Genomic DNA, 14,732 nt, shown 5'->3' with positions numbered 1-14,732 from the left:
CGTACCGGCCCGCTGAAAAAAATGTAGTGTGTCATTTATGCTGCATAATTAACGCTCTAAAAAAAAACCCGCAAAAATCTATGGCAGAATTGATGCGTTTTCTCTCCCTACGATCATAAAAAAATAATAAAAGTTTTACCATGTAGTCTATGTACCCAAAAATGGTACCAATAAAAACTACAGTTCGCCATGCAAAAAACAAGCCCTCATACGGCCGCGTCGACGGAAAAAGAAAAAAGTTATGGCTGTTGAAAAATGGAGATGAAAAAATACCAAAAATCGTTTTGTCCTCAACGCCAAAATAGGCCATGGCATTAAGGGGTTAAAATTGGTGCACAACACAAAAGGGGAAAAAATCTATACTAACAGATTGATAGACCAAATTTCCACTATTGAAGACCAAATTTCAAGAGCTCCCTCTGAATCCTTTCATAAAGAACTATTTAACTTGAGACAAGCGCTCAGAGTTAACATGATGGACAATTTCGACCAAGAAATGAGATCCTCGAGGACATCTTTCTATGCATCCAATAACAACCGTCACGAATGATGGCTGAACTTGTTCAAAAACTGATTCTAAAACCCCGTACATTTTTGACCCCCAAAATCCATCAGTTAAATTGCATCACCCCTCACAGATTATTGAATCTATTCGTCAATATTACGAAAAACTCCACAATCTGAATAATAACAGCACTCCCCAGCCATCCACCATTACTATTGAGAAATGTCTAAGACACATTAATCTCCCAACTATCTCGGAAGCCCAACTTAATTTTCTTAACACTCTATTGCTCCCCTCAGAAATCACACATACTATTAAAACTCTAAAATCTCAGAACATATACTTTATTTCCTTCTACTCCATCCATGTGTTGGAGATGTTGGCGAGAGGAGGGTAGACCTACTACACATATTCTGGGACTGTTGGCAAACTTTTAGCCAGAGGTACGGTGTATATCTTCTAAATTCACAGATTTTTTCTTACCAAAGTCTTCTGCCTTTTTTCTACTCTATCTCAGCGATATAACCCCATCTACATACAAATGCTCTGTGATTTGTCATTTAGTTAACCCATTCCAATCCAATTAGTATCCTGGTTTTCCTAGGGGGCTTACTCTTTTTCTTCCGTTATACAACGGCGCTATCTGCTGGCTAAAGCCAGTACTGCATGAGGTGACACATTGGATAGGTTCCGACAGCAGAGAGGCTGACAATATACAGTAAGAGAACCCCGACGGATGTCTTCCAACATCAAAGCTGCACAGCCTTAAATCATAATGTCTTCAGAGGTCAGACAGTGGATTGAAGATGGTTAGTGCTGCCAGGGTTTTTATACCGGCCCTTTGGAAGCAAACTAACCCACCTACAGTAGACTACTGGCTTACGGTAAAAGGTCTAGGAGATGATGATGATGATGACGGAGGATCTCACTTCCTGTATTAAAGATAACCAAAAGAAATTTCTGAAAACATGGCATCATTGGATCTGTCTCCAAGAGTCGCCTGAATATAAATGTCTTCTGTTAATGATATCTGGGAAGAGTCCAGCAAGAGCTTCAGTTGGTAAATACATTTTCTCTTTTTCGTTTCTACTTCCCTTTCTTATTTAGACCCTGGGGAGCATTCTTTCTGTTTTCTTTTAGTTGCATTTAGATAATAGTATATAATAACTTTGTCATATACAGTGAATAATGTACTTTAACCCCTTAAAGGCATGGCCCATTTTTATTTTCATTTTCAATCTTTCCTTCTCATTTTCAAAAAATCATAAGTGTTTTTTTTCCCATTTACATAGCTATGGCCTCATGCAGACAGCCGGGTTGGATCCCCCTGCAGCGACTTGGCGGTCACCTCCTCCCAGCGTCTGGCTGTTGCATAGACGCGCATGCAAAGACCAGAGCCTGCGCGTCACCAGTGACGTTTATGTGTGAGCCCCGGTGAGGTTTGCACAAAAATAGGACAAGCTGCGATTTGTTTGCTGCGAAGGTTTCACGCGGTCATATCGCAGCTGTCTGCAGAGGATTGCATTATCTAATGCAATCCTATGGCAGCATGCAAATTCTGCAGGAAATCCCGCAACAGAATTTCCGTCCAAGTGCATTTGGCCTATATGAGGCTTGTTTTTGTGGAACGAGTTGTATGTTTCAATGATACCATTTAGGGCTCAGTCACACGGGCGCATCGGCATCCGTACACCGGCGCCGATGCACCCGTGTGACTGACAGTTAGAAGACGTCCGTCTCTCTCCAGCGCTGTTGAAAGAACACGACTGGCAATGGAGCTGGTCACATGTTCTTTCCTCCGGCGCTGCAGAGAGACGGCCGTCTTCAGGTACGTCCGTCTCCTTCCTGCAGTAACACGGGCGCCGATGCGCCCGTGTAACTGAGGCCTTAATGTACCACATAATTCTTTGGAAAATGAAAAAAAGACCCTTAATTCTGCCATCTTTGGAAAGGGGGGTCTTGTTTTCACGGTGTACATATTGTGGCAAGAATGACATGATAACTGTATTCTATGGGTCAGTACTGAAAGGGAAGAGGAGACAGTTCAACAGAAAGACTTTACCTAATCTGAGAGGAAAGTTCTCTGAGGGCATAGCCCTAATTTTTTCGGATCTGGTTCGTCTAGATCCACAATAAACACAATTTTTTGGGACTTCAGAGTGTAAGTCTACTCTTACCACAACCTTATAATTTTTCCTGAGTGCCATTGCAACTCCACTTATTCATGAGTAGCGGATAGACTATACAGATGGCAGACTGAATCCCTATAGTGTGGAGGAGAGCACCTCTCAGCTCACGGTGCGTGAAAACACTGAAATACCTTAAGACCACCATACTCCAAGGTTTCTCTTACAAACAACCACAACCCCGCTCACGCAGACCAATAGAATAAAATGGTTAAAGTCGCAAGAGAAAGGAGCTGTGAGCCGCCAGAGACACCAAGAAGACAAAAAACCAGGCAGATATGCAGAAATTCCTTAAAAAAAAAAAGCTCCCAATCTCCTGGCGTTATTACAAAACCACCTCCATCACAAAATGCTCCAGACCTCGTGTCCCAAGACTCAGAGCCAGACAGCGAAATGGAGGAAGACGAATACGACCTCAGCACTCAAATCTCTAAATGCTTTCTGCAGAAAGCCCTTATTAAAGTGACTCAACCAATAATGTCGGAACTGGCCGACATCAAATCGAAATTAAAACAAATGGGCCACAGAGTGGAGGATCTAGAGGAATCTTGTTCCGCCATTATTAAACACGCAAAAGCCACCTCACAAGTAATGGAGACCCACCGCTCAAATCTGGACAGAGCCCTCACACTAATCGAGGACCAAGAGAATCGTAGCAGACGCTGCAATATTCGAATAAAAGGTCTCCCCGAATCTTGGACAGCGGAGTCTTTACGCAAGGTCGCTGGCGAGATCTTCACAGACCTTCTGGGAGAAGAGCGGGCTGCACAAACCCAAATAGAGTGGTTGGAGCAGCGCCTGGACAGAAGGAATGAGAAGAGGTGAACTTTTTTTATGGTCTTCTCTGAGGTCTGAAGGGGGACTGAGGTTCTATTCATTATGGGGTCTGATCTGGGGTTTCTTTTAACTATGAGGTATAATTTGGTCTGGGGGAAATTGCCAGGATGTTCTGGGCTGAATGGAGAAGAAAAGTAAAGTGATTCACCAGATTAAATATTTATTCTGCCTGTATCGGTTTCTTTTAAAATGTGTTTAAATCTCTTTTATTAGAGGTATAAGGTGATTTTAATTTGATTCGGGGAGAGCACAATTTTCCCAATTTGTTAGGGCACCAAATCATCTTGTCCCGGCCCCGCCTAAAGGGCAGAGGTGATCTACTCTTTACTGTAGGGTTACTTCTATGTCGAGATTCAATTGTGTTGAAACACGGCACACAATTATTCTAACCAAGACTGATGCTCTACAATCAATTATAACTGAGAACAGCTAAAATCCAGAAACTAAAAACTGCATGTACAGTTCCTGACCTCCCGTGGCAAGCCAATTTCCATCTCTCAATTTTAATACTTTAGCACCTAAATATGACCTGAACTTCTCATTCAGTATGGATAAAAGACAAACGCTACATTCCCACTGACTGCACGTTACCATTTGTACAATATGTATGAACATTATATCTTGTAGTATAAAAGGAAGAAATGTTGTTTATTGGACACAGATGTTTGCCTGCCTTCTGGGCCATTCTGACCAGACTGTTAGGTGATTTTGGGACAAGTGGATGCGTGAGGGCATGCACACAAAAGGTGACTGGGCTCAGGACTCCCTCAACAGATCACCAGTTGAGAGGATCATCTGATCATCCGACAAGCACAAACAGCTCCAACTATTCTGTTGTCTGCCATCTAAAGACATGTGGCACCATCATTACTGACCCCTGTGTCTGTTGGAACAATTTCTAGGCACTTGGCTGAAGAACATTTGGTGTCCCAATGCCCATTATGTATGCTGTCTTTTGACACCCACCATCACCGTTGTTTGCAGTGGTGGCATGAATGACAAATCTAGGCTGCTCTGGAGTGGAACCGAGTTGTTTTCAACAATGAATCCACGTTTAGTTGGGATACTAATGACGTCTATGTTCATGTCTGAAGACCTCAGGAGGAGCACCTCTATCGTGCCTTTGCTGTGAAGCAGCACACTGCTCCCACTGTTGATGTGATGGTCTGGGAGGCCATGATATACGACAGTCAGTCACCCGTAGTAGTGGTACGAGGGACAATGACAGATCAGCAATATGTTCAGGATATCCTGCAGCCACATGTGTTCCTCTCATTGCTGGGGTTCCAAGACGCATTTTCCAGCAGGATAATTCTTGGCTGCACACCACAAGGGTGTCATATAAATGTCTTCACACAAATTGCCACTATGGTCTGCCCAGTCACCAGATTTAGTGCCAATGGAATATATGTGGGGCCATCTGGGACACCAAGTTTGGCAGGCTGCAAGTTTGCTTGATCTAGAGGATCAGTTACAGCAAATGTGGACCAATATTTGCTGCAGAATACTATACAGAACTGTATGCCTCTATGCCCGCCCGTATTACATCTTGTATCCAAGCTAGAGGTGGCCCAATAAGGTACTAGAGTCTCCATGCCCACCCATATCACATCTTGTACTCAAGCTAAAGTCGGCCCGACAGGGTACTAGAGCCTCCATGCCCACCCATTTCACATCTTGTATCCAAGCTATAGGCGGTACAACAGGGTACTAGAGCTTCAATGCCCGCTCATATCACATCTTATATCCAAGCTAGAGGTGGTACAACAGGGTACTAGAGCCACCATTCCCACCCGTATGACATCTTGTCTCCAAGCTAGAGGCAGTACCACAAGGTACTAGAGCCTCCCTTCAAGGGGTCAGTTATCCTCAATAAATTATCCTTTTGCTCTGATATTGTAATCACTAATATCAACATTACAATCACACAGAGAAAGGATCATTTGATTCCAACAACTCCTTCTAGGAAATGGATTTATTTTTTTTACAATGAGTGTATTTAGACACCCCTGTCAGTAGAATAGATTGCATGTTATTACCATGTCATATGTCCTAAACCATGCTACATATGATGCAGACCCTTGAAGACTCTTGTATTTATTTCCATATGTTAGTACTTAGTGGGGCTCCATTTGCTCCATAATGACATGGGATACTCTCCATGGCATATTTTCAACTATGTCTGATACACTTTAGCTGATATTTTCCTCCATCCTGCAAACATCTAGATAGTTCTCTCGTTAAGTTGAACGTTGTTCATATTTGCTGACCTGACCTTCCAGTTCATCCCAAAGATGTTCAGTCTGGTTCAGATAAGGATCCTCTGCAGCCGGTCCAATCGTGGATTATCCATATCCTCAAACCAATGTTAAACAGCTTTGTCTTGTTGGAAGTATGGCTGACCATTCATAGAGTATTGTTACATTTTCGGCAGCATATTTTTATCTATAATCTGAAGGTACACCTCCGTGTTTATGGTTCTTGCCACTACAACCAATGGACCGAGACCATGCCACGTAACACATCCCAGACCATAACGGAACCTCCTCCATACTTAACTGTTGATACAACAGATTCAGATAAAAGATGTTTCCCAGGATCCCCCACACCCTGCCATATGATGTGAAGATGGCGTATTGTGATTCGTCAATCCATAAAACGTTCAACTGTCCAATGATGACGCTCCATGCACCATTGTAGATGAGCAGATGCATTGCATATAAACTATGGCTGACACCTCCAAGGCTATGCATCTCTTGTAGAATGGCTTAGGACATGTGACATTCTAATAAGACACAATCCATTTGACTAATAGAGGTGTCCAAATACTTTTGGTAGGCTAGTGTATATAGGACTTTCCTAACTTAGAAGACTGTACATGTCTCTAGTATTGGAATAGCTGGCAGTGTAACAGATATTCAGCTTTTTAGGTTTGGTTCAGCAACAACTCTGGAGCATTATTGATTTTCCTCTTAACTGTGGCTCTGCTTAAACCCCTCTATAACTTTCTAGGGTGGAGTGGTCTGGATAATTGCTCTGAGTGCCTATCTGTAGACTTCTGAGTGGTCATCACTTGGCTTGTTACAGAGAGTAGTGAGAGAACTATGATATTGCGGAGAACACAAAATGCAGAGCTTTACCACCAGAGAGGAGTGCAATGGTTGCCTGAGTCATAATTTGCTAATCGAGCTTCTCCCATCGTAATCTATGTTCTGCAAAATATGTGAATCAAGGGAAACAATTGGCTCTTGTTATAAAGTTTAGAATCCTGAAAAGACCATTTCGAAATATTAACCCCTTAGTGACGGAGCTTTTTTGTTTTTTTTCTATTTTCGTTTTTTTCATCACCCCTTTTAAAAAATCTTGGCTCCTTTATTTATCTATCGACGTTGCTGCATGAGGGCTTGTTTTTTGCGGGACGAGTTGTATTGTTCAATGATATTATTTAATGTACCGTATAATGTACTAAAAAACTTTAAAAAATTCTAAGTGGAGAGAAATGGAAAAAAATGACATTCCGACATCTTTCGGTGCGTCTTGTTTCTACGGCGCGCAAACTGAAACATAAATTACATGATAACTTTATTCTATGGATCAGTATGATTACTACGATACCAAACTTAGATAGTTTTTTTTTTCTGTACTACTTGTATTTTTTTTTTTATATTTAATTTTTAAAAATTATTTTCTGTCTCCAGCTTCTGCGCACAATAACTTTTTTATTTTTCCATTGACATAGCTGTGTGTGGGCTCATTTTGTGCGGTACATCCTGTCGTTTCTGTTGGTACCATTTTTGAATATATACGACTTTGTGATCGCTTTCTATTACATTTTTTTCTTGGAGAGAGGGTGACCAAAAAAGCGAAATTTTGGCGTTCTTTTTTGGACGACGTTCATCGTGCAGGGTAAATGATGCATTACCTTGATAGATTGGACTTTTACGGATGCAGCGATACCAAATATGTATTTTTGTTTTATTATCCAGATTCTCTTACTGTAAATTTGGCAACAGGGTTTTTTTTTTAAATAATAATTAGTAAAACTTTACTGTTCTTATTTTTAGATTTTCTTTTAGCCCCCCTAGGAGACCACAACATGGGATGCTTTGATCGCTCCTGCAGTATGATGTAATGCCGCAGCATTACATCATACTGCGATCTGACAGGCAGTCTATCAAGCCATCCCCATGGGTAGTCTGCTAAGACAGCACTGGGGCCTTTCAGAAGACCCCCAGCTGCCATGACACCCATACGGCTCCCTGCGATCTCATAGTGGGGGGCCATATGAGACTCCCGAACGTCGTTCGGGGGATTTAAATGCTGCTGTCAGAATTGACCACAGCATTTAAGGGGTTAACAGCCCCGAGCGTCCGTGCAGCTTGTCGGGGCTGGTGCTGTAAGAAACAGCCGATGCCCACGATGTATGGAAGGAGACGGCAGTGCAATCTCCCTCCATACACGTCCTGCAGCTGCAGAACGTAAAAACATTATAGGGCAGTCACTAAGGCGTTAAGTGACATAAGATAGCTGTCATGTATGTGACAACTGGAAACGGTGGCAATGTTTCAGGGGAATGGCTTCCCACCCAACAATGGCCAAATTTAAATTTTGTATCCGGGGAGGATACTATTAATGACCTATCATCAGGATAGGTCATCAATAGTTGATCGTCCGGGGTCAGTTCCTCGGGAACCCAACCGATCAGCTGAGCTGGCACATGCTGTCAGTGCTGCAAATACACACGTGCATTTGTTGCGCTGCGATGCAATAAAAAGACCTCCATAGGGAAACATGTTATCAAGTGCTATAACTTACTCTCAAGTTCCAGTTGGGATACTGCTGTGGCGCTCAGAGAAGATCCTACTCCTTACCATGGCTCATTTGTTCAAGCTCAAAGTGTATGCAGTGCAGATGCCAGAGAGGAGCTTCACTAAGTGCTGCAGCAGCGTCCCATCTGGAACTTGAGAAGGAATTATAGCGCTTGATGATACTGTTGCTGCCTGGCCAGAGGTTTAGGGGTGGGGTAGGCATATAGAGGGGGTCGTATTACTACTGGAGCCACTAAAGGGAGCACTAATACTATTGGGGCTAGTAAAGAGGGCCCTATTAGAGATGAGCGAGCACCAAAATGCTCGGGTGCTCGTTGCTCGAGTCGAACTTTTCGTAATGCTCAAGAGTTTGTTTCGAGTAACGAACCCCATTGAAGTCTATGGGCGACTCGAGCATTTTTGTATGGGACCGATGCTCCGCATAGGTGATGACTTATCAAACACCAGAAAACATCAGAAAGTCATGGAAACACCACAGAAACGGATAGGGAAGGGCAGGGAAAGCATGCAGGGCTGCATCTGAGGCTCCCAGGTCCCACTATTAAGCCAAAATGGGGGCAAGAGTCTGGCGTCACCCCCCCCCCCCCCCTAACAATTTACTTCGGACAAACCCTCATTAGTAAGGCACACACGCTGGCACATCTTAGCTAAGCACCCTACCTGCAACCAAGGACAACCACTGCCTGCGGGTGACACCATTGCCTCTTCTCCTGGGTTAGTTCCTGGCATTTCTGTCCAGCCCCCCTGCACGACCCTCTGTCTACAGCGCACACAAAAGTTTCCCTGCACAGCGTTCAGCTGCCCTCATGCCACACGCTTGCTTCATAGCTACACCACCCTCATGTCTATTTATAAGTGCATACTGGATGAGGAGGAACCGGAGGCACACACTGCAGAGGGTTGGCAGGGCCAAGTAGTGACCCTCTTTGAAAGTGTGGGCGATAGCCCACAATGCTGTTGAGAATTGATGATAAATTGATGTACGATCAATTGTACGATACAATCCCTTGCCACCTCTGTCACAAAATTGTCAGGAGCCGCAAACGTGGGCATAAAGGAGACTCAGGTGCCAGCACTTTTACACATCTCCACAATGCAGCAATACTCTGTGTGGGAAGCACGTGAGCGGGTCCAGGGTCAGGCTCGGTCCCAGCCTCCACCTTGTGTGACCCAAAGTGCCGTGAGTTATATAGCAATGGGAAATGTTTCCTAACACAATTCATTCTGTGTAGGTGTCAAATAGCTCAACACTGCAATGGGAAGTCTTTGAGTTCCTTGGGCTCGCCCATGGCAGAGTTTCACCCCGCCCAGGACCTTGGCCCACATTTCTACCCTAGTCAGTCAGTGTATTTGTGCTAGACAGGTAAAACAACGCAATGGGAAGTCTTTGTGCACCCACAGCATAGGCGAGCCCAAGGAACTCAAACATGGTATTATACATGAGGAAATCAGAGTGCCCAAACATGGCAGAGTTTCACCCCACCAAGAGCCTCGGCCTCGGCCCACATTTCTGCCCTAGTCAGTCAGTGTATTTGTGCCAGATAGGTAAAACACCGCGATGGGAAGTCTTTGTGCACCCACAGCATAGGCAGACCCCTGTAACATTTCTGTAGCAAGAGTATAGGCGGACCCCAGTAACATTTCATTCTATGTAGGTGTCAGATAGCTCAACACCGCAATGGGAAGTCTTTGAGTTCCTTGGGCTCACCTATGCTGTGGGTGCACAAAGATGATATTACAGAGGAAGAAATGAGAGTGCCCATACATGGCAGAGTTTCACCCTACCAAGGACCTCGGCCTCAGACCACATTTTTGCCCTAGTCAGTCAATGTATTTGTGCCAGACAGGTGAAACACCGCGATGGGAAGTCTTTGTGCACCCACAGCATAGGCAAGCCCAAGGAACTCAAACATGGTATTACACATGAGGAAATCAAAGTGCCCAAACATGGCAGAGTTTCACCCCACCAAGGGCCTCGGCCCACATTTCTGCCCTAGTCAGTCAGTGTATTTGTGCCAGATAGGTAAAACACCGCGATGGGAAGTCTTTGTGCACCCAAAGCATAGGAAGACCCCAGTAACATTTCTGTAGCAAGAGTATAGGTGGACCCCAGTAACTTTTCTGTAGCAGAAGTATAGATGGGCGCCAATAACATTTCTGTAGCAAAAGTATAGGCGGAGCCAGGAAAAATTAGTTTGCTAACAGTATTGGCAATGGCCTGAAAAATTGGTGTACCAAGAGTACAAGTGTACCCCTGAAAAATTGCTCAACCACGAGGGCAGGTGAAACCCACAAACATTTTTTAAAGATACAGCTCGTTATTGGTTAATTTGTAACAGAGCCTGGAGGCCGAACTTCGCAAAAGTTGGTTTAAGTTTAACTTTTAAAACTTTAAAAACTGATAAAACATTTAAAAGTTTTAAACAAAGCATTTTGGGCCGCATAGAAATTGGCAGTTCAGCGTGATCACATGCTGTTTTAGGAGGAGGAGGAGTAATAATATCCAAGAGGGATACACAAAGCTAATTCTCCCCTTTTTTTGGGTGATAGAGGATGCATTTTTCTCCTGTTGCAGCAAAAAGATTCTTTAGGATCCGCTGCTTTCCACCGGTGGAGAAGAGAAGTCTGGGGAAATCCAGCCTTTGTTCATCTTTATGGGGGTAAGCAGGTTGACGCTGTCAGTTGACAGGTGGGTATGCTTATCCATGATGATTCCCCCAGCTGCACTAAACACCCTCTCTGACAAGACGCTAGCGGCAGGGCAGGCCAGTACCTCCAGGGTGTACAGCGCAGGTTCGTGCCACGTGTCTAGCTTTGACACCCAATAGTTGTATGGAGAAGAGGCATCACGGAGGACAGTGGTATGATCGGCTATGTAATCCCTCACCATCTTTTTACACTGCTCCTTCCGACTCAGCCTTGACTGGAAAGTGGTGACATAGCCTTTCTGGGGAGCCATAAAGCTGGCAAAGGCCTTGGAGAGTGTTCCCCTGTCTGCACTGGACATGCTGCCTGATCCCCATGCCTCCCCTGCTAGTGGGCCTTCTGAACTTCTGCCACTAGCGCTGTCAGATGGAAAATTTAGCATCACTTTTTCCACCAGGGCCCTGTGGTATTGCCTCACCCTCGTACCCCTTTCCTCTTCGGGAATGAAAGTGGAAAGGTTCTCCTTATACCATGGGTCAAGAAGGGTGTACACCCAGTAATCCCTGTTGCGTCTAACGTGAGGGTCACGGAAAGGCAGCCTAACATGAAGTCAGCCATGTGTGCCAGGGTCCCAGTACGCAACACATTGCTGTCCTCACTAGGAAGATGACTTTCAGGATCCTCCTCCTCTTCAGCCCATACATGCTGAATAGATGAGAGGCAAGCAGCATGGGTACCCTCAGCAGTGTGGCCAGCTGTCTCTTCCTCCTCCTCCTCCCTCTCATCCTCCTCCTCCAGAACGCGCTGAGATATAGACATGAGGGTGGTCTGGCTATCAAGTGACAGGCTGACTACGACTCCGCTGCCCATGTTGCAGCTGGTATTCCACTATTGTTCTACGCTGCTCGTACAGCCTGGCCAACATGTGCAGCGTAGCATTCCACCTTGTGGGCACGTCGCACAACAGTCAGTGCTCTGGCAGCTGAAACCGACGTTGCAGGGTCCTCAGGGTGGCAGCGTCCGTGGTGGACTTGCGGAAATGTGCACAGACGCGTCGCACCTTGCCAAGCAGGTCAGACAAGTGGGGGTAGTTTTTCAGAAACCGCTAAACCACCAGATGGAAGATGTGGGCCAGGCATGGCACGTGTGTGAGGCTGCCGAGCTGCAGAGCCGCCACCAGGTTACGGCCGTTGTCACACACGACCATGCCCGGTTGGAAGCTCAGCTGCGAAAGCCAGAGATCAGTCTGCTCTGTCAGACCCTGCAACAGCTCGGGGGCCATGTGCCTTTTGTCACCTAAGCTGATTAGTTTCAGCACGGCTTGCTGACGCTTACCCACCGCTGTGCTGACGCGCGCTACCAACTGCTGGCGAAGTGCTCACACTTCTTAATTGAGAGGTAGAGGTGGCGGAGGAGGAGGAGGGGGAGGGTTTGGAAGAGGTGGCATAAAACGCTGCAGACACCAGCACCGAGGTAGGACCCGCTATTCTGGGTGTGGGTAGGACGTGAGCGGTCCCAGGCTCTGACTCGGTCCCAGCCTCCACCAAGTTCACCCAATGTGTCGTCAGGGAGATATAGTGGCCCTGCCGCCAGTACTTGTCCACGGGTCCGTGGTTAAGTGGACCTTTTCAGTAACCGCATTGGTGAGGGCACGATTTATGTTGCGGGAGACGTGCTGGTGTAGGGCTGGGACAGCACACCAGGAAAAATAGTGGTGACTGGGGACCAAGTAGTGCGTGACCGCTGCCGCCATCATGTTTTTGAAAGCCTCCATTTCCACAAGCCTGTATGGCAGCATCTCCAGGCTGATTAATTTGGCAATGTGCACGTTTAAAGCTTGTGCATGTGGGTGGGTGACGGCGTATTTTCGCTCCAACGCTTGTGTTAGCGACAGCTAAACGCTGCGCTGAGAGGCATTGCTGGATGGGGTCAAGGACAGCGGAGGTGAGGGTGTGGGTGCAGGCCGGGAGGCACTCGTGTCTGTGTCCTGGGAGGGAGATTGGATCTGTGTGGCAGGTTGTGGCACAAGGGAAGAGGCAGTGGTGTGACCCGGAGGTGGTGAATGGCCTTCGTCCCACCTTGTGGGGTGCTTGGCCATCATATGCCTGCACATGCTAGTGGTGGTAAGGCTAATAGTGGTGGCTCCCCGGCTGATCTTGGTGCGACACAGGTTGCACACCACTGTTCGTCGGTCATCCGCACTCTCACTAAAAAACATCCACAACTTTGAACACCTAGCCCTCTGCACGGAGGCTTGCCGCAAGGGGCTGCTTTGGGAAACAGTTGTGGGATTCTTCGCTCTGGCCCTGCCTCTACCCCTGGCCACCCCACTGCCTCTTCCAACCTGTCCTGCTGCTGCACTTGCCTCCCCCTCTGAAGACCTGTCCTCAGTAGGCTTAGCAAACCAGGTGGGGTCAGTCACCTCATCGTCCAGCTGCTCGACCCTTACCCCTACTCCTCATCGTGGCAGATTAAGAATAGAGCAGGGCCCAAATAAATTCCCCCACTGTACAGCACTGACAACTGTGGCTAATTCACCGCACACAGAGACTTGTAGACAGCGGAGGCTCTATGCTGTGACTTGAAAAAGGTAACCTGCTGTCTTGCGCTGATACCTTGGGGTAATTTACTGCTCACAGAGACTTGTAGATTATAGAGGCTGTATGGAGTGGGAGAAGACTCTAAAACCAGTGGATAGTGCTGGTAACTGCGGCTATCTCAACCCCACCAAGGAAATGGTATTGTGAGACGCTCTGCACAGCGGCTGAGCTGAAATACTTTGCAGTGGCCCAGGAAATATTACAGTACTGTTTAGCGGTGAGATCTCTGTTTAATGCACTGCAGACACAGAACGGTATAACTGAAGTCGTTTGCAGTAGGCTAGGAAATGTTAGAGTGCAGTTTCACGGTGAGAGCTGGTTGTACGACACTTCAGGCTGAGAACGCTATTACTGAAAGGCTGGGAACAGGCCTAGATGTGTAATACAAAAGTTGATGCACTACTGCTCCCAGCAAGCCACAACTGTAAAGCACACAGTCAGATGTAGCCCTAAGAAGGACAGTTGGGGTTCTTGTATGGAGGATCAGGACTGTATAACTTTCCCTATAGAAGCAGCTCTGTCCCTAAACTCTGCATAATACAATGCAGACTGAGAACGCTATAGTTGAAATGGCCTGCACAGCCCAAGATGCTTAAAAAAAAATTGGTGCACTACTGCTCCCAGCCAGCCACAACAGTAATGCACACTATGAAGAGTAGCCCTAAGAAGGACCGTTGGGGTTCTTGAAGACTGGATCCTACTCTAACACTTTCCCTATATCAGCAGCAGCACTTTCCCTAACCTCTGCCAGCATGCGTCTGAGGCGAGCAGCGGGAGGGATCACTTTAGGTACTCGACGGTCACCTGATCGGCCAGCCACTCACTACTGTGCGGGGGGGAGGGCTGGCTCGTCACAGCAGGAAGTGGTAATACCTTCTCCGCATGTCATGTGCAAGGAAATGCTATTGACTCGAGTACCACGTGGTGCTCGTCTCGAGTAACGAGCATGTCGAGTACCCTAATGCTCAAACGAGCATCAAGCTCGGACGTGTACGCTCATCTCTAGGCCCTATTACTACTATGGCTACTAAAGGAGGCACTATTACTATTGGGAACACTGAGAGGGGGCACTATTGGAGCCACTGGAATAAAAACATACATTATAAGGCATACCCCAAAACAACACCCA

Source organism: Eleutherodactylus coqui, chromosome 13, assembly GCF_035609145.1.
Source record: "Eleutherodactylus coqui strain aEleCoq1 chromosome 13, aEleCoq1.hap1, whole genome shotgun sequence".
Classification (NCBI taxonomy): Eukaryota; Metazoa; Chordata; class Amphibia; order Anura; family Eleutherodactylidae; genus Eleutherodactylus; species Eleutherodactylus coqui.
The sequence above is the reverse complement of the archived record's forward strand: the minus strand, read 5'-3'. Positions refer to the sequence as shown.